The sequence below is a fragment of the Pyxicephalus adspersus genome, chromosome 8, assembly GCF_032062135.1.
Source record: "Pyxicephalus adspersus chromosome 8, UCB_Pads_2.0, whole genome shotgun sequence".
Lineage (NCBI taxonomy): Eukaryota > Metazoa > Chordata > Amphibia > Anura > Pyxicephalidae > Pyxicephalus > Pyxicephalus adspersus.
In genome coordinates, this window is record NC_092865.1 from 17,308,683 (window position 1) to 17,334,674 (window position 25,992).

The 25,992-nt window shown below is 37.4% G+C and overlaps 1 protein-coding gene across 2 annotated transcripts in view; it reads right to left on the bottom strand.

Moving 5' to 3' along the window:
* Positions 1-25,992, bottom strand: part of AGBL4 (AGBL carboxypeptidase 4) — a 917,984-nt gene that overhangs the window by 680,126 nt on the left and 211,866 nt on the right. The gene's annotated exons all lie outside the window — the stretch shown is intronic.

Here is a 25,992-nt window from a genome sequence, read left to right on the forward strand (position 1 = left end):
ATAAAATCAACACCAATGTGCACGGTGGTGATAGCCAAAACTTGCTGGTTGCTCCTGGGACAAGTGTCCCAATTGGAAGATTTCCCCTTATCTCTTGTTCTGGGATCAACTTTAAATTCTTGGGATTTTCCCTTTCAATTTCCTTTTGACAATTCATACACACAAAGGGTGGTGAATCTCCCCAACAGGGACACAGACAGCAAAATAAGCTTGACAAAATGCCTATCCTATCCCCAATAAATAAAACTACAATAAAAGGTTTTGCTTAGAGATACACTTTTAAGTCTTTCATAAGCCTAGTTATCTCTGGTTCCCTGGTTGCACCAACTAGTTGTTGTTATCAAGGCACTCCTTTCACACCAAACAAAAAAAAAACAAATGGCTTTTCTTAAATGACTAGAGTATTTTGCTTTAATGCATTTTACATATTGTTTTATGTAATTTGTATTTAATATTCCGGGTAGCACAATTACTGGTTTATTAGTATACAACACAGATAAACAATCATTATCTTTACTTCTCTCATATTATTACCCACAGCTTTTTCTATAGCAAAGTCACAGTGTGTAAAAGAACTTCAAAGAGAAATCTCAATATACGCTGATGGCAGGTGCTGGCTTATTGTACTTATTTCTGCATATCCGAGCCAGCTCCCCAGCCTCTGTGGATTCTGGGAACAGAAATGGAGCTGTTCATGGCTTTTCTAGATCAGGTGCATTGGCTGGAAATGAATTATATTCCTATGTCACACAGCATTAGGCATCCAGAGTGGGGAAATCACATTTCAGTCTTGCAGAAAGAGACAGCGTAGAATGTAGATGGAATGGCGTTCATTTCATGAGACACTGTAAAGCACAAATGGCAAAATCCATTTTGTGTTTATAGGCTGTTACAGTATCCTTTTCCTTACTACAGTTGTTTCTTGCCAACAGCTTTTGGCTGGATGTTGTCCGAAGTAAAGTAGCCAGCAGATAAGACTACCTAGTTCATGTGAGAAGTAAAAAAGTCCATCTAAATAGAAAACAAGCAATTTCGCATAAAACTGGTATGTTAGATGTCTTAAAAGAAATTTATTTTTCCTTTTTTCTTAATGAATATTGCAACTAGGAGGCAAGATTTCTCCTGCACCCTGTAATACAGCGATGAAGGGGGTGGGCACGACTGAGTGGGATATTTTACATTTTTTTTCTATATTCTATTAGACACAGCAATGTGATTCTAATGGTCTGCTAGGCAGGCATTGTTATTTACTGATAGGCCAACAAATAGTACCAACATCCAAGCAGCTCTAGCAGAAGTAATTGTGACAATGCTGCACTGATTCCACCGAAGAATGGTGTCAAGATATCAAGAACATGCATATTTTATTAAGGTTATGCTTCTCATATTTTGGTGGTTTTCCCATGTCATTTTGGTTCATTTGGCAGCTGTAGTTACTCTCCAAAGGCCAAAATAAACAATTGTTTTTAGAATTGGTACGCTAAAATTTTAGGACTAGTTTGGTATTAACGGCTGTGGACAAAGATCTAGCAACACTTAGAGGACAGTGATAAATGTTTAAATGTTGAAGTACTTCACTTTACTAGCTAAAAGTTCTTTTGTAATTCTAAGTTTTTCAGTGCAATTCCACATACCCAGAAGTGTCAAATAGCAGTAGTGCCTCTAGCAGAAGATTTAACACACCACACATCAGAAAAATAAGCATTAGCAATTCTTTTTTGCCTAGTGGTTCTATCTGAGATTTGTTATTATGGGCACAGGTTAGCCTAAATCTAAACTGAGGAATGAGTTAATATGTGGCTATATTATTATAAAAGAAAAGTCAAGAAACCCCAAAAGAAAAGCAATTGTATTTTTATGCTGTTAGGAACTGAGGTCCTGACCTTGAGTTTAGACTCATTTGTGGAGAGACCAACTTGGTGGAGCTGTAGGGGCAGCTTTCTCTTGGTCCCCGTAACAATGGTTGTAATGAGCTTAGACACATCTAGCTAGATCTGAGTCTGCATCTCTGTACAAGGCTGAATGTCATGTGTTCAATCAAGTATTGATATTAAATTACTTGAAATTAGATTGTATATACTTACAGGAAGCAAACATCATTTACTAGCAAGCCCAGAAATAGAATACCAAGAAACCAGCCGATGTTCGCAAAAGAAGCCCAGCGGAGTGCTGATATAACATCTTTGCCTAATACAATTTGATAGTGATTATCTGCATGTACTTCCTGTTAGACAGAGTACTTCTGAAAAAGACAAGAGCTTTTTGGCAGAAATAAACCAGTCAAGACTGCCTTGGATACACAGCTGTTTTTGCAAACATGACAAAACACAAAGATCATTTTTTACGACATTGATCATTGTATTTACAAGCACTACAGAAATTCCACTGGAAAGAAGAAGACAACCGCTACCTGTCACTAAATTATAGTATGAATATAGTTTAAAGAACACCTGTAATGAGTGGCAAAAAATATACAAAATATAAAATGTAAAAATAAAGCATGTATATGAAATAAGTTTTTTCCGGATTTCATGTATTTGGGTATAATCTTCTACTCTCCCCCCAATTTCTTATGCCAATAAACACTGCCTATATAAGCATGTTAGGGGAACTTAGGATGCTAGGGGTAGGAAAGTTTGGTGTCAATGGCAGTGAGATTCTACGGCAAATGAAAAGAGTACTAGCACTAGCAAATGTAAGAAATATTAGGGACACAACTGTTGCTTCTCTTTACTCTGAACCCTTCTAACTCTTTGTGTCTGGAGGAAAAAAATGTAATTTCCGGATAAGGAAGGGATTCTTCACTGTAAGGTCTGGGAAAATGTGGAATCGGCTCCCTCAGGAAGTAGTTTCAGCAACTACCATAGATTGTTTAAAACTGGATGTTTTTCTAGAAGCACAGAATATAACTGGGTATTAATGTTTTAAAGTTTTAGGGTACAGGGAACATTGCCTCATGGGATCAGGAAGGAATATTTTCCCCTATTGGAGCAAATTGTACCAGGGTTTTTTTGCCTTCCTTTGGATCAATTACGTCTATAAGGTTTTATATCTGGGATATGTTTATTCCCCTAGTGGTTGAACTTGATGAACTTTTTTAAACCTATCTATGTAAAATAAATTTCAACCATCAAAGATAGAACAAAGGGCAGGGATCAATTCTTATTATTCTATTATGTTCTTAATTAATATCTCAACTGTTATTTAAAGCAATCTAGGTATGAAGTTTAAAACTGCAAAGGAAAAGAAGATGTTTGATGCCTGCACAGCTAAATACCACTTTGGGAACTCCATCTCTTTAAAGCAAAACTATATATTAAAATCGCAAACAGGCAGATTTTTTAATGCAGAAACGAATAATTTCCCCTCTGCAATAAATATACTTACCTGCAGTTTGCAATTTTTTCTGAAATGTACATAGAGCTGTGCATTTCCCAACTCAATATATGCTGGCATGCCCGAGCTTCAGGGAATTAATTAGGACCAACTTGCATGTGCAGAAGTTACATAATTCCTGGTTAGCCAATTAGGAAAGCAGTGCTGGAGCAAGAAGCAAAGAATGTAGGAAAACATAAAAAAAAGTTTGCAGACAGGTAAGTTATTGCAAAAGAAACTTCTTCTGTCCTTGCAATAAACAGCCCCACAATGTATTTTTTTTCGTTTCAAGTTTCAGTTTGTTTTAATATGCTGTGTATAGTTCAGGGAGGCCCATGCAGATATCATCATATGGTCCAGACTATTTACTATGGTTTAATAGAACTTTTTTTTTTCTATATTGGTGCTGGAGAGATGGGGAAGCCTCCTGAATGGAGCCACATATGCACACATAATATTTTATATGTAGTTTGAAAGAACCTTAGAACATTTAATCTTAGATTGTAAGCTCTTCTGGGCAGGGTCATCTCCTCCTGCTGTGTCACTGTTTGTATCTGGCTGTCATTTGCAACCCCTATTTAATGTACAGTGCTGTGTAATATGTTGGCGCTATATAAATACTGTTTAATATTAATACTATTTGTGTTTGTATATATAATGTGCAGTCCTATTCATTTTTATTTTACTTAAAAAAATGACCCTTCCACTATCTTGGTGCACAACACATTGTCCTAAAATAGTTAACTGCTGATCTCAAGTCAGAAAGCGAGTGAACCAATAAGGAGATTCCATGTTTAAAGGGTATTTAAAAATAAGAATATGGGATAAGCCACCGTGTATTCTCCAAGGCTGTAAACGGCTTTTTATTTAATAATAATATTTCATTTTGAACTCTCTTTAAATAATGTGCCAGATTCTCAAGCTTCTGAAGACATGCAATATCAAAACAATACAAAAAAGGTAAAAAACGAATATTACTTGTTAGCGAGTTAACTGCTTCGTATTATTAATGTACTGATTGCTGCAAAACTTTTTTTTCTGGTTAGTCGTAGAACAAACACAAATAACATAATGCAATTGAAACAGAATGTGCACTGAGTGCACCAGGGGACCCAGGGATCTGGAAAATAAAAGATTTATTCCTGTAAGCTTCTATAGGCAGGGCATAAGAGTGAAGAAACAGTGAGATGACTGGCCATTCTGTATTCAGAAGCTCACCTTGTAATCCTTACCAATACCTGCTGGGTTCGGAGCCTCAGATAAACATGAGAAGTGGGTCATGGTGTCAGAAACACAGGTCTCATTTATTCAAATCTGATTCCTCTGTCTTTACTACAACTGCAAAATATGACGGGTGGGAAAGGAAAGGATGACAACTTGATTGGGTCTCCAGAGACAGATAACCATTTGGTTGCCAAAAGCTTGGTTGTTTCAAGCTATTTACTGACAATATTTACATTTTGGGCCTAATACCCAGAGGTAAAAAAGGGGGGGTATCCAATATAGGTTTTACAGATGCTGGCGTCAATAGTGTGTCTTGTGCCAAATGGATTTTAAAACAAGTACTTTTTTTCTTTTGTTACATTGTGACTATTTAAATATTGCCTATTGGGCCTTCTGGCTGCAATGCCATAGCATGTGCTATAGGAATGCAGCCACCATAGGAACATTTGACAGCCATGCCAAATGTCACCTAAGGAACTCCCACACTGCACTTCAGCACCCATCTTTCTGCTAGTATAACAATTTATAAACTTCTAATCCAAGGAGTAATGTTTAACGTCAGGTAAATATAATTACTTAAAACAAATATTTTAAGACAAACTAATTTTAAATATGCTATGTGTAATCTATCGGGAATGTTGTAAATTAGCATCTTTGGATGCAACACTTACCACCTACTCGGCGACATCTCCTACCCCATACCATAGCCCAGTATCATTCATCCCAAACTTCCACATATGGGTGGTCTATTAGGTGGATTGGACAAACGCGGTAATGGAGACAAGCCCAGAGTTAGCCATAGCTTAGTTCAGCACAGTAGATTTTCCTTGTACTTTCTCCTATCTCGAAGCATAAAAAATAGCTTTTACAAAAAACTAAATAGGATTTATAGTGTTTTGTACATTTTCCCATTATATTTATGCAGGGAAATATGAAATATTGCATGCATACATTCCATAGGTACTTATCTGTATATAATCCTTATCGTAGTCGCCTGACAGATGGTGAACAAAAAGTGGAAGAGCAGAGCACTCTGGCAGGGAGCTGGGCACAAATGGAAGTGGAGATAACAGCAAACACGAGCAGATGAGAGGGAAGCAGGTAGACATTTGAAAGGCACAGGCAGAGAAAGGCAAATGCAACATGGATATGGAAGTAGGGGGAGTGGCGAGTGCCCACTTTGTAAAGATTTCTGCTCGCTTCATGTTACATCTGAGGTATAGGATGTAAAGGGGAAATCTCCACAACTCAACATAGATTGCAAATAATAAACTACCAGCTCTTTCAACCAATCCCTACTTTACAAAGTAACCCTCTTGACGAACAATAGGACTTCTTATAATGGACATGAGCACTTAGCTCAAAACTAGAAGTACCCTGAACTATATATAGGTCAAATATACTTATTCATGGAGACTCAAATATGACATTTTACAAAACAAAGCTAATAGAAGGCATCAAATGGTACATGCTTTTGGCAGGAGATTTATTAGCCTAACTGCCACTGTATATATAGAATTCTCAATTTTTAAAGTGGTGAATGCTATAGGCTACAGTGGGCATTACCCTGATTGCCACAATCAGGGACTTTAATGAACGCCTATGAGTTGCTTATGGATAAGTCCACTTATGGACACTGTCACAGCAAAAAATGGTGACTAGTTAGTACAAATGAACCAGGCTTCTGATCACCAAATTAGGATAACTATGGTATGGAGATAAAAGCACTGACTGTGACTGTATAAAATTTGATCATATGGCATCATAAAAGTGGGGATTAGATTTGGAAAATGGACAACAAATATTGTTCATGCTGGGGATTCTGTAGGAAAATTGCATAAGAAACAACAAATTTAGACCTCAATCAAGAAGTTTGGATTGTGACTCAGAAATATGGGTTCAGAAAGGGGAGTCAGGCCTAAAGCATAACATGGAGAACACCAAAAAAGCTTAGGACTGGCTGAAGAGAAAGAAATATTTTACAGCTGGACAGTGAGAATTATAACTGCGTGAAAAGAGATGTTCTATTTTTTGACAGGCTCTGCTATTTAAATTCTACTTTACATCTCAAGGAAGGGGAGGGGTAATATTGCCAGTCCATCCGTGTCATTATTCATGAAGTGTTGAAGGATAGAACGAATGTCATTCAAGGGACAGGTAAAAGTTCTGTCGCAGATGGCCGCACAGTAAGACACTAAAAGAACACTAGACTTGAAGAAAGGAGGGAGGTTCACTCTGCTTGTCACACAACGATGCACAGCTGAAATTCAAATCACATTCAATGGCTTCCAAAACTGCTCATAAAGATGTGAAAGCGGAGCTGGAGCAGAGGTGTAATTTTGGTGGAAAAAATACTGACTTCTCCAAGGCTGACAGTTCCATCAAGCCTTTTGAATAAAGAGGTATTTTATGGCTTGGTCAATGAGCTGCCTTATTAATGAGATTCCTGCACCCAATGCCACAAGTGATTTAAACAACTACAAATTATGTGTTGGCCCAGAATTGATTTCTTATATTAGTTTGTCGGGACTAGTCTACTGCAAGTTCCAGTTTCAGTGTGAAGCCCATTATAACCTAGGCCCATACTGCATATATTTCTACAAGTAGAGTTTAGGTTCTTGCCTTCCCAACTTTAAGCACCACTGTGTCTTAAACATAAAACTAAAGTTCTCTACTTTCTTCATCATTGAAACTTGAACTTTAGTTTTATTGATGGGGTCGACCTTTTATCCTAACCTAGAGGAAAGGAAGTTGTGTATGTAAGTGTTTGTTTAATTCTAACCATAAAATGCTAAAATCTCAGTGTGCAACAGAGGACCTGGCACTGAATAGTTAAAAAGCAGTGAGGCCAATTCAGAGCAAAAATGTCTGAAAATAACTATTGTAATGTCAAAAAACATGCATTATAGCTCAACAACCTCAGGCTAATATCTGTTTGCAACTTTCAAGATCAAATTAGCTAATATAACACTGAAAACCGAGACTGAAAAGCCTTTAGAAGCAGAAAAAAATCTTAAATAAATTATCTGTACCCATGTAGCAGCCTCTTCAGCCAAAATGGTGCAGGATCTGGCTCACCAGTGAGGGAAAACGCCACTCAGTTGGTTTGGTCAGAGTGAAAATGACTTTGCAGGAGTACAGAAGGATTCGGTTTGCTCTCTTAGTTACCCTGCCACTGGCCAGTTGACATTAACGCAACCTAAAAACAAGGCTGGGGGATCTGTAATAATATAGGTGGTACGTTTTGGAATTATTAGGTAAAAACTTTGCCTTGCATGGTCATATAACCACCAACGAATATAATGCAATACCACAAGGCCATTTCCAACCTACAATTTAAACACTGTTCCCTCTTAAAAATAAAGTATTCCAAGACAATATTACCTGTATATACACTACTAAATACATTAAAGAAAGGAAACAGCAAAGTCAAGTCAATTATCTTTTATTGCTTTTTTGTTGCCAAATTAACACTCCCTGCAAAGAAATGGGTGATACATCAAAATCAATTTCGACTATCTTGATGAAATACACTGGTTAAACGATTTGCCACATTAGACACTTCTGGCTGTGTTGGATGTCCATTCTTCCTCTAAATATAGCAAAAGATTGGCAGTGCAGTGGTTGAGAAAGGGAAGTATTGCCTTTTCTTTGCAGGAAGTAGTTCCTTAAAAGTTACTTTTCTATCAACAAAGCCATTTTATGGGAAGTTCTGGACTGCGATTGCAATATACTACTATTACATAGAGTCTAGCAAAGATCTGAAAAATGAGAACTTGCAATGTACTTTAATTCTGTAGTTTCTAGTTTTCCATTTTAGGGTGCTTCATTTTATTTGACATTTCGTGCTAGCTTTATTACAAACTGCTTAGAAATGGTTTGTTCATTGTAGGACACCAGAAATGGCTGGCACTAAGCCTGGAAGTGGAACTTCTGGAGGCAGAACAATATGCAAGCTTTTTACAATATTGACTTCCATAAGACAAGGTAAATTTGCTTGATGCTCGGTGCCATTAAATTATATGAACTGCTTTAATTGCAGGAACAAAAGCCTTTACGTTTTAGTTCTATTGATTGGTGTGGAAAGGGAGCCAATGAAATGTTTTTGTGGTATACCTACAATTTTCTCAAATCAATTTTACTGTATGAATTTAAAAGACAACGCTAGCCAAAAATCTATTTTTTTTTAAGTTTTGGCAAGCTTTTCCTGCAACTAAGTTATTAAATATGCAGTTATATTAAGAAATAACAATTTGACCTTGAAAAGAAAATTCTCTTTCGTTAAATTTAGTGAGTTGGCGATTTTTACTTTATCATAGCTTTTATAGACAAACTAGCTTACTTACAGTACTGTTTTTTTTTTTTTTTTTTGTTATTACTGGATTAATACCCTGTGAAAAACCCAATTAATGGTTCCTTGCAATAAAACAGGTATACTAGATATCGGTTTGTTATCATTGCCAATTTTAATTTAGTATGGTTTGGTGAGTTGTCCCTTCCATCTTTCAACAGAAAGTAATTGTTTAACATTACATTGACTTTAAGTTTTAGGTGCTAATTCTAGGTCTGTGGCTTGCTAAAGTTAGCCACAGCCACACAACCAGCAATTTCAGAAAGAAATGAACGATGACATTCTCCATCATTTCCTCCTTACAAATGTGTCTAATTTGTTTATACATTTTCTGGAATAATACAAAATCATATCACATGTGTCTGAGAATAAATGTTTTCTACATAATGCAAAACTATATTACCATGTGAATGATATGTACTAAATTTTATTTTATAAATAAAATAATTTTTTTTACAATCTTCGTATGACTTTTATTAAAAAACATTAATTCTTTTTAGCATCTGGAATTTCCTCTTCAGAAAAAAAGAAAAACAAAAGATATGGAAAATTTTAAAAATTAAAAAAAAAAACATGGAAAGAAATCATATAAAAGTTGTCTGTTCTTAAAGTGGAACAAAACTCGATGTTGGGTGGTGGGCTTCTGTCATAAACAGCACACACAGCATACTTGCCAGTTATGGCACATACTTACACTGTGCAGTAGTCTTTAGAGAGCCACCATTTTAGAAGAATCTCTTTGGGCTGACAATCCCAGGTGGTGTTCCATCGCAGTGGAGCGCGCTCGGCCTATTCTCCCCGGCAGCGGCGCTCGCAGCAGCAGAGGAGTTCTAGGATTTAGTGCTCTGCGGGTTGAAGCATTCTTGTTTCCCTTTAGCTGTGTTTTTCCTCTAGGTATTCCCTGCACTGAGACTGCAAAGCTGAGGGGGATTTGGAGCTGTGCTGCAGCTGATTAGCAGAGTGGTTCCTGAGCAATCCCATGCTGCCATTGGCTGCTGGGACTTTATAGTGTCTCTGCTCCCAGTCCCCAGTGCCTATGTGGCTAATCTGTGCTGGAGAGGTTCTTATGTGTTTTTCTGTTGCTGACCATTGTCTGTCCCCTGACATTTTGGTTGCACTCAACCAGGACCGGTCTCTGTCTGTGACCCTGACTCTGCTTGTGCCCACTTCCTTGTACGTCGTTTGGTGGGCTGATCCCCTGTGTTTGACTTTGGCTTGTTTTCTGGATTACCTGGTAATTCTTGTACTGATTTTCTGTGGGCTCCTGGTCTGCTGACGGCTTATCCCCAGACACCAACCCCTGCACACTAAGTCCTGGGGGCAACCGAGTGCTGGGAGATGCAACCAGTCTCCCGAGGCTAAGCAGGGCTTACTAAAGGTGAAGACTGCGACCTTAGATTGAGGGACTGGTGTCTGGTGAATACTGGTGCTGACCAGGGCCTTACACGCCATCTTTAGGAAGCCGTCATCTTCACCACCAGCTCCACAGCAAACTTTCATGACTCCTCCTAACTCATTGGATGATGCAACCCCTACACAGTTTCATTACCCCTGTTGGCTGGCTGTGGTGTGCAATTTAGATCTTTTTTTTCAAATAGTACCACCTCCTGATAGGCCCCCCAATTTCCATTCACCTTCTTTCTTCTTCTGGATACATCATGTGATCTGGCACTGCATGGGCATGTGCAGAAGGAGCAGCCAAGAGCCACCTGTATGTAGGTATCCTGGGAGGCTCTGCATACCCATCCCTTCAAGATAGAAAGGGGAGGGGCTTCACTCTTTTTTTTTAAATAGGTGTGACAGTTAAAAAAAATAATATTTTTACGTTATATAAAAGGGTTGTGTACCCTTTTATGTAAAGCATAAATTTTAGTTTAGGTCTGCTTTAAAATTTCTCAGCTTCTTATCACTAGTCTGGGGCCTACTATGAGGCCCTTGGAGCTTCCATAGAAACTGGTCTCCAGCAGTGTTGTCTAACTTGTTTCCAGTCTACATGTCTCCTGAAGCATGTCCACAGTCTGCAACAAACTCCTATACATGTTTGCAATCTCTGATCATCTCTTTCATGCCTTCAGTCTTTGACAGTTTTCTGTAACATTACATTTAGTGAATATTATGCGCGCTCTCAAGCGTGGCTCCTGTTTATGTGTCTCATATATACATACACATCTTATAAATGGAACCTGCAAAGACAGAAATATGGGATTGGGCTTCTGATTTCTCTACCTAAGGTATTCACTGAACTTGAACACAGATTGTCTAGACTTCACTGGCTTCATATATGTTCAAGTCAATGATTGACTGGGTCATTGGAACATGTCAGCACTGGAAACCATTTACAGGAGCAGAAAGATATGTGATATAGGAGACAGCATTTGAACACTGTATACAATTGCTAAGGCCTTATGAAAAAAACAATTAAAAAAAAAAATTAATAAAGGAACATAATGGTTGCCTGGAGGTTTGAAGCTATGTACAAACTGCAATGTATATAACCTATTAACTTTAATTCTAATATTTTAACAAATCTACATGGTAGATAAAATATCTACAGTAGCGAAATATAGAGAGACAATGCTCTAGTTGTGCTGTAATTACCCACCGTGGCTCATGGTCTTATAACTGCTTGGTTGGCAGGGTGATAAAATGCAGCTTGTTACACAGGGGCCATTGCAAAGCACCCATATGAACAATAAATTGACGTCAAATTATGGAGCTGGAAAATGCCAGAGACAATTGTATGTTCCCCAATTAGTTAAATTATGCATAAAATAAGAAATATGCAGGTGAATAAACATAGAATATCCATTTTTAGATCTTCTTGATGCTTAATGCACTTGTTACCGCACAAATTGCTTTTCAATTACTTACCAATGCAAGATCATTTCATTCAAATATTTTCTTTTGTTTTTTTTTTTATTTAGACAGGATTTTGCATTTTTTCAAATAAAGAAGGCATTTATACATTATCTGATCCCGTGGGGAAAAAAGCCATCTCACAATTTTTGTTTCAATATAGAGATGAAAGACTGCAAAGCATACAGAGGTGGAGGTGTACATTTCTTTATGCCCCTATAGGCAACTGTGCATCTAGAACTGTTGGTTGACTAGACAAAACATTCTAAAAACTCAAGAGCTCTGAAACACAATCTAACCTTAAACACAGTGGTAATAAATTAAGTACAGCATGGGACTTTAGATCAGCACAAAAATGTTTGAATTGCAAAACCTGGAATAGGCTAAATAGGGCATTCTTTTCACTCCTCCGTATATCTCAATTGGCTATGCTTAGTACCAAAAATCAACAAGAGCTTTTCTCTTTTTTTTTTCCAACTGCTGGAGAGGAATAAAAAAGTTCCCAAGCCAAATACACATAAAGACATACAAAGAATCGCAGCCTTTGAAAAGTATATATACACAAAGCAGGTAAACTGGGACTTTTTTGTCCAAAAGGACATCCCTGCCCTCTACTAGAAGGTAAATGTACTGTACTTTTAGATGTTGTTTGACTACACAGTCAGTGGTACAATGGTCCAGTAAGCATAGGCAGGGACACTACATATGTTCCAGCACACATTGATAGGAAGGGTACAGGATGGGGAATACCAATGGAGTCAATACCACCATGTGTCCTGTCCCATAATGATAGAGTAGTCACCTCTACTCCTCCTCATTAGCCTCAGCCTCCAAAACCTCTGCACCTGAGTATCCCAAGCAAAACCCTGCTTTTCTAATAGCAACTTTTATGCCGAGGAGATAAGAGGAACACTGAGCAAGAATTATGGGCAGTTCTGCAGGCAAAGACAAGGATGTTGCTGGCCCCACACCACTTTAGGATCATTAGGTATGGTCATCATAGTAGTTTTGCCTTGCACAAGTTCTCAACTTGATGGTGGCAGCAGTTCATGATTAAATACCTTGAATTTCAGGGGGTAAATTGTCAGGACATTGAGGTGTCTAACCATCGAGGTGGCTATACCCGGCCATGCCTTTCAAAAATGCAACAAAAGAAAATGGGGAACTAGAGTTTTCCAGACATAAAATTCCAGCACCTTTCAAAGAAGCACTAAACTATGCAAAAATTATCAATCAAATCCTGCTGTTGTTTCTCCTAAAGCAAACACTAGGGGGTTTCCGACCAGGCACTAGAAACTCAACAGCAAGAGGTAGACGATGGCCTTTTACCTCTATCCCTGTTAGGTGGAGGCAGCAAGATGAATATGATGAGGACTGGGATGTTGCCATTGAGGAAGAGGAAACAACAGACTTTTAAAAGGTTATTTCATCCCATAAGCAGGACAATCTTGACCTTAGTTTCCTAAAAGAAACAGCAGAAGTGGCAGCTGCTGCCAATTTAAGGAGGTTTTTTAAAGCCCCAGAGGCCAGGCTGACCTGCAGGTAGCCTTTGCAGGTAGCGTCTTTGTCAAATAGTGAAAACTACATGGGTCCAGGGCATATGTGGATAATGGGAAAAAAAATACAATGGAATATTATTTTACAAAATTTAGAGACAATGAAAAAAAAAATCACACAAACCAAATCATTTGGCAAAAAGTACTGCTCAATTTAAAGAAATATAATTAAATAATTATAAATAAATGAAATTAAGTTGTTTCACCTGATATAAAAAATAAGGGTTCTTCTTTAAGTTCACATTTTTTCCCTTAAAACTGAACTAATTTGACGTCAATGAGCAGAATATTTTTTCACTTTTTATAGTCTTTATATCTATGCAAAGCAGACTCTAAGAAGTTTCATTATTATTCTTAGTGCAGTCTCTTATTATTTTTAGAGGTCATGTCAGGTGTAGCGTGTTTAATATAGTATGCTTCATTAGTAAAATGTTAATCCTCATTTTTAGTCATCACTGTTTCAGGAGTTACAAATTTCTCTTTTTCTTCCAGTACCCTTTTGCTTTTGACAGGTTCCTCATATAGTTTTTTACATTTATCTGATATTCAGTATAATCTCACACTATTAAAGTCAGTGATGGCAATTAAATTAAACATTATCGATAAAAGAGAGTATATAAGATAAAATATAAAAATATTTTCTTCAACAATACTGACCTTATTCATTTAACAATGTATGCAAGCAGACAAGCGTTACAGTAAATGCAAAAGTGCCATAAACCCAACCAATCAGAATTCACAAAGGCAAAAGAACAACAGGAAATCAAATCTAAAAATTAGTGTAAAGCTAATCTTCCACTAATATTGAAAATCCATTTCACTGGCTCGGCCCCTCCACACATTACCAAATATAAATTAGTAAAAAATAAATGTGAAAAAAAACAAGTTAGGGTTACATTAACCTTACCCCAACAATTATTCCATATCACTGTGTGTACATTCATTGTTGTTGACTCCTTAGGAATGCAGAGCAGGTAAAATCTCACAAAAAGACATCCAGTCCACTTCAACATCATCTTCTTGGGAAACTTTGCCTGTTTTGCATTTCATGTGACCCTACCTGAAAGAGCAGTGACAAATGCAACAAATGCAGTGGGCACATGTGAGTACATTAAATTAGAGGGGGGACATATCTGCCAGGGGAATGGGAGGTTTCTAAGGAGAAAACCCTGTATGCAAGAGGGTTGTGATGGAGGCAGATGGGTTGTATGCATGTATTATTAAGGTTGTTTGGGTAGGTAAGACTTTTCTTCATATAGGGGTGCCCATTTTTCTATGGGCCTCAATGAGTCCTAGTAATATTTTACTCTAAATGCAACTCTAGACCCCAGACTCCATTAAAACATGTGTATTTTTTTTCTTATTTGTGTAATTATAGATTTTCTTAAACCGGTTATGTGCCATTCAAGGTCCTTTTTTGGATGAAGGCCCAACAGTTGCTCAGGGGTGGGCCTTATAAAGTATGTTAGTTTAAGGACATCAAGGGGTGAAACGCATTACTACAGGGATTAGTATATGAAATAATTGAATAATAAATATGAGAATAGAATTTTGCAGTCGACGATGCTTTATATATTTTACCTCTGGCTGGGAAATATTTAAAAAAAAATAACCTGGAGATGGACTTTTAGGTAAAATGTCAATATAGAGATAAAGAAGTTAGTTTCGCTTATTTGTTGTTTAAGGCATTAGTGTTGTGTCAGTCATCTTGCCCTTGCTTTGTTGTATAGCAGGCCATTGACCAGTAAAAGGCATACAAGTCGGATGTACCATTGTCACCCACTGCAATTCTCACAAAAAATGTAATTCTAGTGTTGCCATGGTAACATACTCCAAAGACAGATTAGATTAGGCCTTAAACTTGACAATTTTAAAACTACAATAAACCTAATACAGTACTTTCCCCCCTACCATTTATCATTTTGTTTATTAGTAAACAACAGATGTGCTTTTACCTGGTACAAATAGTGGTAAATGACAGCTCTACAAATGCAAATCCAATAAAACAAGCACGATTATACACAAAATACACAATAACTGAATTGCTGGCAGTACAATGCTACTAATTGTGATGAGTATCCAGAAGTTGACTTGACCTTATAAAAGATATTTGACAAATCTGGGTTGGTTTATTGCACACAGACAGCTATACAAAATACAGTTACATTGGATTTACCAGTATGTCAGGTGCAGGATGAGCCAGCAATAAAGCTTTGCGATCCTACATATAATTGCCCAACACAAGACAAATAAATCTAGGTCAGAAATGGTGTAAACATGCAGTTTCAGGTCAATACAACATATAGGAGTCAATTGTTAGGCTGAGCTAATAGAAAAGTCAGCCAAATGTTATTTTGTTGTTACAAAAAGCTTTGGCTATGCAAACTGCAATTATTTACTACAAAATGAATTGACACTCAATATAAGCCCATTACATTTTTCAATGCCCTACACGGAAAGGAGATAAAGATACTAATTATATACCATTTGTTGTGATCATCACTACGCGCTCATAGTACATCAGCCTCTTAATATTAGCATGCACATATAATTTATTTAGTATTTCAATGTTTGTTTTTTAGAATTTTTTACATATAAAAGACATAGATAACATAACACAGCTTGTAACAATACCAACCTTGAGTCATAAAAATAGCATGGGTACATATTAACATTTAGACATTTTGACAACATCAACAATCAAAACATTGTAGAATTGATGGAATTTCACCATTTAACATCCTAATTATATTAGGGCACAATACATCATACAGAAGGATATTTCTAAACATATCCACATTCTGTGTCCCCCTGTCCGGGGTCACCTAAGATAAAACAGTATATTTATATTCTGCGGATCGATCAGGTTCATTTCTATCAGGTATGGAAAGGGCTGATGAACATATAGGGAAGATAGAGGGGAAGGATAACCTAAAAAATACTAACATTTAAGTATTAAGTAAAGTAAACCCGTAAACCATTAAGTAAACCTGTAAGACACCCAAGGTTGCAATCACATTTGCCTAGTGTGTTATTCAGTGTGTGTGTGTTAACCTGTCGTTCACCATCACCCAGTTCATTTTTGCAAATAAGGGTTCTATGGGTATTACATTCAGTTTTCATTATTTAGATTTCAGTGTAATCGGGGCCTTTAAAAGAATGTTTGGCTATTTTTTGCACTGGTTTGGTTCTAATTTGGTCTACTTTGCTAAACAGAGCGCATTCAGGAAAGCTTTGTATATCTATTTGTAGAACTGTCGAGATGATATTAAAATTTCAGACCAAAAGTTCTGGGCTTTGTGGCAGGACCACCACATGCGTTCCCCATTGTACCCCTCGCCTTACAACTTCTGAAGCATAATGGGGAGGGGGCCGAGTGATATTTAGATCAGGAACCTGATACTATCTCAGCAATACTTTGTAGTTGGCCTCCACTAGTGCAGAATTGAGTGATATTTTGGAGTTTGAATAGGCCCCCTCACTCCATAGCTCTGGGGAGACAAAGCTAGCCTTAGAGGATTAGCGTGCATAAGTATGCTTAAGGAAATTTGGGCTATTTGAGCTGCTATGTAATAATGTTTGAGGTATGGGACCCCTAGACCACCTTAAGCTTTGAATTTTTGGTTAACAATATTTAAAAAAAAAAAAAAAAAAAGTATGTAGGCAAAGAAAACACTTCCAGTCGAACCAGGTGTGAAAAATAAAATGAAAGTGAAAAGTATTACCTCTTAAGGCGTAACTAAAGTTCCATTTCAAAAAGTTGCAATCAGGCAAGGCAAGGCAATAAAACATACTTACCTACCTGAGTGTTCTCTTCACCTGTCAAAACCACTGAGCCATTAGAAAAGAAGCCCAACACATCCCAGCTTTCCATGCAGTCGTCTGTAAAGAATGAACTCCTGCACTGTCATCCTGACCTAGCCAATCCAGATGGTCGAAGATTGAATAAACAAAGTGAAGAAGAAAAAAGCAACACCTGCAATAGAACTGGGGCAAGTGAGTGTAAAAAAGGTTTAGTTCCCTTTTTAAACCCACAAGTACTTTTCTCACCACTACTTTTCTTTACATTAACAGTTAAAAATTAGAAACAAGACAAATAAATGAGTTTGGATGAAAGTCTTGCAGGGGAACACTTATTAAAGTTCCATCAAGCATTTTGATTAAAGAGGTCTAAATGTCATACCTCAAAGAGCAACTGAAGAAGAAAGAAGGACAGGAGGCCTAAGTTTTTTAAAAGGAAACAGTCTCACACCTCTCTGGTTCAATTCCTTTCTTTTACCATGGCTTGATAGTTTTCCAATTTTCAGGGTGCTCTTAGACTGGGGATAGTTTGATTACACTCTACCCCCTGCTATTGCACTGTGTCATTGGTCAGTTCATAGGAAAATATTATATTCCCCATTTTTCTTTTCCTTCCCAGTAGCCACTGTATTCCAACACGATTTACCAACTTTAGCTAGCTGAAACATTCCAGTAAGAGGATTCAACAGGCAAGAGAAATGTTAAGGGGTTGTAGGGAAACATGACCTGATTGTGAAACTTTAAGTAGCAAAGTTTAATCCTTATGTGCATAGGGCTAGGAGAATATGCCCAGGTTTGATTCATTCTCTGTTCAACAAATGTTCTATAACTAACATAAACCCATGTTTACCCAGTCAACCACGATAACAAGCTACATGCAGCCAATGTAAGGCTGTTTAGGAACACAATGGGCAGGTTTCACTTTCAATAATTTCACATAAACAGTGTGAACTCACAGTAAGACTTAACACAAACCTCATCGCAGAAGTATGGAAAAGTCTGAGCTAAATCAAAAATGACAAAAAAGACAAGCATTTTAGAAAATAGGAACTGAATCCAAAACTTCAAGCAAAAATGTTTTCATACTTTGAACAAAGTGGATAGGTGTGCGCCTGTCAGATTTACCATCCACTGAAAATCTTGTTACTTCTTGTTTCAGAGACCAGTCAGGGAATGAGAAGAGATCCCCTAACAGGAATAAAACCAGCAATAAATCCTGATAAATTTTGATCCTCCACACTCTGCTAAAATAAATACTTTCAAACGATATGGAATATATGCATATCAAGGAGACTTCTCCTTACTTCCTGTTCAGCTGTTATTACAGGAAAGCATACAACAAACTCTCTGATGAGGATTTTCAGAACAATAAAGACCAAAAAACATCAAACATTACTCAAAAATCTAGCAACATGGCACCCTTAGAAGAGATGATTTGACTGGTATGCACAAATGTTGTAAGCAAAGTCATATAAAAAGGAAGAAAAAAATCTACAATCATGGAATAATTGCTCCCCAAAAAAATACTTTCATATGGGCTTCAGGAGGATTTAAAATAGATCTGAACCCAATCACTACAATCTCATGTACGCTACAATGAGAGCAACTCTGACAATAGCTACAGATGATTACTTTTGATTGGCGTTCCTGATAATGGCCTATGGACTATGTACATGCAATGTTTTTTACTGTACTTGCTTGTCGATTCATCCAAAGTAATTGACCTGAGGGTTACAAAGTGCTCATTGCTCCAGCAACACTGGATTGGTGTTACATGGCAAAGTCAAAGATCTTAGCATAACAATCCAAAAGTGAATGTCAGTTAGGGTTTTCTCCTAATGTCACATAAATACATCAAGCACAAATGTTTTTATTTTTATGTTTTATTTTTTATCTTAACATGAGGGAGTTTGTAGGACCCCTCCACCTCCCCTAAATTCACATAGGCATGTTTGCCATTATTTACCCTAGCTTCTCGGGAACTCCCATCACTTTTTGCTAAAAAAAAAAAAAAAGCACAGTAACGTAGATGTTTACACTCTGGCCTTTTGTAGTGCTAGGTTTCAGGTTCAAATCTCGGCCAGGACACTATCTGCATGGAGTTTGCAGGTTCTCCCCGTGTTTGTGTGGGCTTCCTCCGGGTACTCCAGTTTCCTCCCACATTCCAAAAACATGCAGTTAGGTTAATTGGCTTCAGCCCCAAAATTGACCTTAGACTGTGTTAAAGACATATGACTAAGGTAGGGACCTTAGATTGTGAGCTCCTTTGAGGGACAGCTAGTGACATGACTATGGATTTTGTAAAGCGCTGAATAATATGTCCGCTCTCTATAAATACAGTGTAATAATAATAATGTTAATAATTAGACTAGTTTAAACATCCTACTTTTTCAGAACTTTTTTCAGAACTTTTTAAAAATGCAGTACACAGAAACACAAAGAGCATTTACATCTGTGTGTTGTTCAGTGAGATCTACAGTATAACAAGAAATAACAAAAACAGTTATAGGGAACAATAGGAGAGACATCAATAAGCTAAAAAAACATTATATCTATACCAACATTTTAACATAGGCACATTATTTGACAATCCAGTCCTGATGTTCTAGGGTAAAATGGTGTGCAAAATCCCCTCAGAAAGTCACTCCTGGAGGATCCTGTGAATACCAAAAATCTGTCAAGATCTAAATTACAGGGTTGGAGCATGTGCCAAAAAAAACAGGAGCATTGGAAAATACAAGAGAAACAAAATATGAAAGAGGGGAAAAAATCAACAACTACTTTCATCCTTAGGACTCCTTTGAGAATAATTCATTTCAAGTGAATTTTGCCTGCAACTGAGCTTCTTCTGACTTGTATCTGACCTCCTCCACACCTGCAAAAAAAAACTTGCTTCAGGCTATTTTTTTTCTAATTAATTTCATTGAAGTTTCTTTGTCACAAGCCTCTGGTGTTTCTTTACAAAAATTGTGAAATATAGTTCTGAATGTCACATACTTACGTACTGCATGCACAAAGGTGGAGTAGCCTAAATGACTCCCTGTTATGACAATTGAAGCACGGGAGACAAAAAGCACCCAACCCATACCAAGATGCAACAACATTAAACTCTCATTCCTGAAAATAACTGATTTTATTACCAGAAGTAGACTATGTCAATGTGCCAAAAGCAAATCTAATTGAATAAAATAAATAAAAAAATCAGCCTAATGCCACTGGCAGCTGATAACAGATCAAATTGGAAAGCTGAGCAGTTTGTATATGTAGGGAAAATACGTAAAAAGCACGATTATCCCAGGAGCAACAAAACCGCTAATGTCTTTCTAGTAAAACAAATCTATTTACATTTTTTGGAAAGTGTTGTTTTGCCCATAAAATTTAACAATGCAGATGTCCCGTGATTTGGTTTTGCCAGAAGTACCTATTAAACCAGGTAATTTTAATCAGGGTGAAAAAAATAAAAACCTTTACATACTTACCTTTTGTTATCCAGAGAATAATCAATGCATTGGCACTTCTTGTAAACTTCCTCTTTATAAACAGTTGGGAGTTTTAACATCTTTTAGAAATTAGCAAATTAAAATGAACATGGACACCTATAACATCTTGGCTGATTTCCCCAATAAAACTCTAATAAACTCTTAAATGCACAGTTTAAATACATAGTTCATGTTAAACCTGCCAAAAGAGGATTTAATTCTGCACAGGCAATTTGGTCATTTAGCGATATGGCATGCAGGCAGTTCTGATCCTGGGCGTGCCTGCTCTCCCAAGTTTTTTCAGTTTCGCCCATCTCGCCTTCGAATCAGGAAATAGCTTCTTAATAGTCTCTGGCTATTTAGCTAGCTTAGACACAGCACTCAGGGATTGTGCAATGTGTCTCCACTAATGCCAAACCCCTTAGCTCTGCTGAGCATTTCCGCTACGCCTGTTGGGTAATTCAATGCTTTCCCTGTCCAGGCAAATGTGTTAACTCCTTGTGGCCTAGTCTGTTGTTTTCCAGCCAGTTCCCTTGTGCTGTTCCAGTGTTCATCTGTGTATGTGGTAATTCCTCTGTCACCTGTGCTTCCTGTGTTCCCTGTGTCACCGGTGTCTATTTCCTGGATCCCTAGTACTTGATCCCTACCTTGTGACCTGACCTTTATTGCTTGCTGCCTGCGTTGACCCCACCCTTCTTTGAGTATTTTTCTCCCTAGTGATTTAGTACTGTGCATCATCCTGAAGGCCCTGGTGTGCCCAAGGGCCACAACCTGACATTATTTAGCAGCGCAACATCCTCACCACTAGAGGTTCTAAAGAAGACCTGGCTGCCACCTAAACTTTGTGCTTTGGCCCTTCTCAGGCTCCATCTCCCCAAGCATGACATAACTATGTAATAAACCTAGACTGGTTTGTCTACTAGCCTAGGTTTACTGGCACAAAATTTGTATTCAGTATGAGTATACCAAACATTGGGTTTCATTTACGGTTGAATAAGATGAAGCTCTGCTAACCTCAACAATCCAATCATGGACAAGAAAAAATTCTGTATTTTTAGATTTCCTTGTGAAGTCTAGAAGGGTGTCCTCAATGTGTTACACTGCCATTGTTTTTTGTCTTTGTTTGAAATTGCTGATATTTTGGTACCAATTCTCTTCATGGGCACAAAAGAGAACAGTAACAGTTTTCCCATTTGAGAACCCTGATCTACAGCAAAAACTTTTTACATTTTTAGTTTCAGAGTAGGTAACATTTACAACCCCTGTCAGGGTTTTATTCATTTTTTTATTTGCTGTCTAAATTCTGAAGGGGAGAATTTTCCGTACTTCTGTAGTAAAAAGTGTGGAGAAATCTGTAATGGTGACACCAAGATCAATAAAAATCTAAGATTTATTGTCCCAATCCTACTAATAATGGAGACTCCAAATCACCATTGTGCATCTGTAGGACAAATGTTTCTTCTCCTCCTGTCCAGGTGGAAAAGTTGTCACACACAGACAGTAAAAAACCCTAAAAATATACAATGGTGAGTGCTCTAGTCCAATCAAAAGGGGCGAAGCACCCAAAAAAACTTTATCTATTCTACCGAAGAAGAAAAAAAGTAATAGAAAATGTTTAGGCTACAGGTGCTCTTTAACATCCCAAAACATTTACATTTTGCATTGTCAATATTTTCTGTGTACGTTTTGTATTTTTTTTTTATTATTAATTATGATTTTTTATTTGTATTTGTAACAATAAAAAAATGTACGCAGTTTAAGCATGTTTTATTTTAGCTTAAAAAAGTAAATAAAAGCAGTTGAGCTGCTTTGTAATTAAAATTCCAGACAGCATGTGAATGGTTGATAAATATTAGCTCTAAATCCTGCAATGTGTTTTTTATAGACTAGTAATGCTGCTGAGTTTATAGAAGTCTCAAAGCGGAATATGATAAGCTATTGCTGCGTTGTCATTTATAAGGACTAATAGCTCTGTCTTTGTACAAGCTTAATTTTAAATAGGATACAGTTATACGTTTCTAGATTAACCTTGCAGTTATTATAAGTATAACAATAACACAGAATATTACTGCTCTCCAAGCTGCTAGTACAGTATGAATTTGACATTCCAGCTTTATTACAACTGTAACAAGACAATGGAGACAAGTGTTATTGACTTCAAACATAGTTGTATATTGCTTTTTTATGGTATATTTATGCTTAAAAATCATTAATAAGTTCTTGAATGAAAATAATTGGCTAACCACGAGTCTAAACGATTATGTTTGGACAACCAATGACAAACCTCAATGTTGTATCACTGAATGCAAGTCTTAATATTCCAGAGGATCTGAAGGATTGCAACTATCCATGGGTTTACAATGAGTTCACTGCTGACGCCAAGACCAGAGGAGTGAGTAAACTCTTATCTTATCTAGTGACTTGGCAGTTTAAGGAGAGTTGTCATGATGTGGAGGGTAGAACCCTATTTGTTAAGGGTCATAATAATTCCTAATTATTCACGTCTATGACAATCAAATGCAGTTTTTAGAAAGAACCTTTTTTTGCCAATTCAGAATTTACAAAGGCTTGCTAATTTAAGGGGGTAACTTCAACCTTTCCATGGACAAGCCTTTGGGCATTGCCTGTAGTAAAGGCAAAGCGACCCTTACTCGAAAATTCCGAAAACTGGTCCACAACTTTCAACTATGTGATATCTGACGTATACGCCATCCCACAACCCAAGACAACACGGTCACCTCCTTAGCGCACCAAGTGTATTCATGGATGAATATGTTTCTAATCCGTCATTCTGACCTGCCCATATGCTTAGACTCGCAATAAAGGTAGTATCACAATATTTACACGCCCATCTCACTCTTAGTACGACACCAGGCAGAGTACTGGACAGACAAATTTTGATTAGAAGGAACTTTCTTGGACCATCAGTAACTCAGGCAAGGCAACCACAGGCAAGGCACCAGAACCAAATGTTCTCACTTTAAAATACTATAAGATCCTTCTGCCATCCCTCAGTGCACACTTTGTGGAGGCTTTAAATTCCCTAAACCCCCAGTGTCCAATGCCACAAGATTAGAAGCACATATTCCTTTGATACATAAAGAAGGGAAATATCCTACCTCCTGCACTAGTTATAGGCCAATATCTTTGCTAAACGTGGATAAAAAATAATATGCCAAAAATACTGGCAGCCTGCCTCATGCTCCTCCTACCAAGGAGTCCTCCTACCAAGACCAAGTTGGATTTGTGCCTAATAGGGTGGCATGGGACAATACAACTAAAACTCTGGATCTAAAGTACTGGGCCCAAAGTACTAATACCCAAATGATGCTGCTCTCAACAGAGGCTGAAAAGGCCTTTGACCAAGTTAAATGGAACTTTATTTCACATACCCTGCGATATATAGGCCTGGGTGGGAATATGATGACATATATACTTTACTTAAATTCCCACTCTTCGGGAAGAGTAAGTCAACTGTGTCTTGTCAGACGCATTTAACATGGTACCCGTCAAGGTTGCCCATTATCCCCCTTGATCTTCATTGCTCTGTACAATTAGGTAAAATCAGAATATTCGTGGGATATGCCTAGGTAATCAGGAATACAAAACTGCAGCATTTGCGGGCTCCTTTTTATTCTATATAATGTTAAAATCTATATAAATTCCAAAACTTTTAACTGAACTTCAACATTATGGTACACTCTCAAATTTCAAAAATAATTTCCAAAAATCAGAAGCTCTAAATGACACCTTCCCTTTTCATTGGGTCCTGGAAGCAATCAAGTACTTAGGGGTTATATCTTTTAAATGATCCCCCACTTCTGGGAGACTTTAGGAATGAGTTAGATCAATAGGGCAAAAAATGATATTGTGGTTTGACCGCTGTAATGCAATAAAAATGGTGTTACTACCCAAACTACTACAAAATGCAGGCATTACCAATTAAGGTCCCTACATTTTGAACATTTTTTCGCTTAAATAACAAAAGGAATCTGATTACAAACAGTGCACATAATCACAATAGAACATTCCATACAAAAAATATAGGGAAAAGGGAAACAGGGTACAAGGCAACCAATAATACACAACAACATTATATAAAACTGGGGTACAGAATAGACATTAAAAAACCCTCATTCAATACACAAAAGTAAAAAAAAAATTAAAGGAGGGTTAACAAAAAATATATGTTTTACCATCAACATTACCAAAATACCACTACTACCAGGTTGTGAAGACCAATATATTCATAGTTGGCATTGAGTATTGGATACAATGTTCCCATACCTTCATAAAATTCTGGTGGGTGTCATTTAAAGTACTGGCTAGTTTCTCATTAAATCATTTATTGTTGACTTTACCTTTAACTTCATGAAACAGAAGGGATAGCTTTCTTTAACTACTCGCTGTAGTCTGCTTAGCAGCGATAAGTATGTTCATATTTAGCATTTTTTTTACTAAAATACCACTGACCGCGCTACCCTGGGGTGATGACCCAGCTCCATCTAATCTAAGTGCACACCCTACTGTAGGAGCCATCCTGTCACTATTTGCAAAAATCTCTGCCCAATCCGGGATATCACCCGAGCCTTCGCATTTATACCCTATAATCAGTAACCAAAAGTTCCAACCAGGTATATCAGACTCAGGCTTTCAGGTCGCAGTTGACCTGGGGACTAGAAAAGTTATTTTCTTCCTCCAGTAGCAATCCTGGCCATCCTTCTCTAAGATGAGTTTCTCAGACATGTATGCAGCACTGGGTTTCTGGAGAATACGTCAATTACACCACATTCTACATTTCCTTCAGAGTATAGATAGTTTTCGTAGCTCACTGAGTTTGAAAAATGATGTGTAGGCCAGGGACCCATATGCCACTTGACTTCTATGCTTTATTCTGAACTTATTGCTCCAGCCATAGGCTTCAACTCAACATATATACAGAAGTGGGAGCAGGACTTAAATGTTACCTTTACTCCAGTACAACTAGCTATGCTAATTTCTATTGCCCATACTTCCTCAATCAGTTCCACATACCAGGAGACTGGGTAGAAGCTTCTAATAAGATGGTACAGAGTCCCTTCGATTATATATACTATATACCCAGAAGTATCAGACAAAACAAACAGGGGCACACTCCAGTACATTTTATAGGATTTCTCGAGGGTTCCTGCCAAAATGTAAAAAAAAAATAAAACATTTATATTCTGAGTAAGTTGGCCCAACTCCTGGCTGAGAGCAAGGCCTACCATGTTGGCCTTGGCACTATTCTACTACATACTATGTTCTTATAGCAGTCTTTCTTGTCTAAACCTCATCTCTCCCAAAATAAGTTACTGCTCAGCTTCAGGTA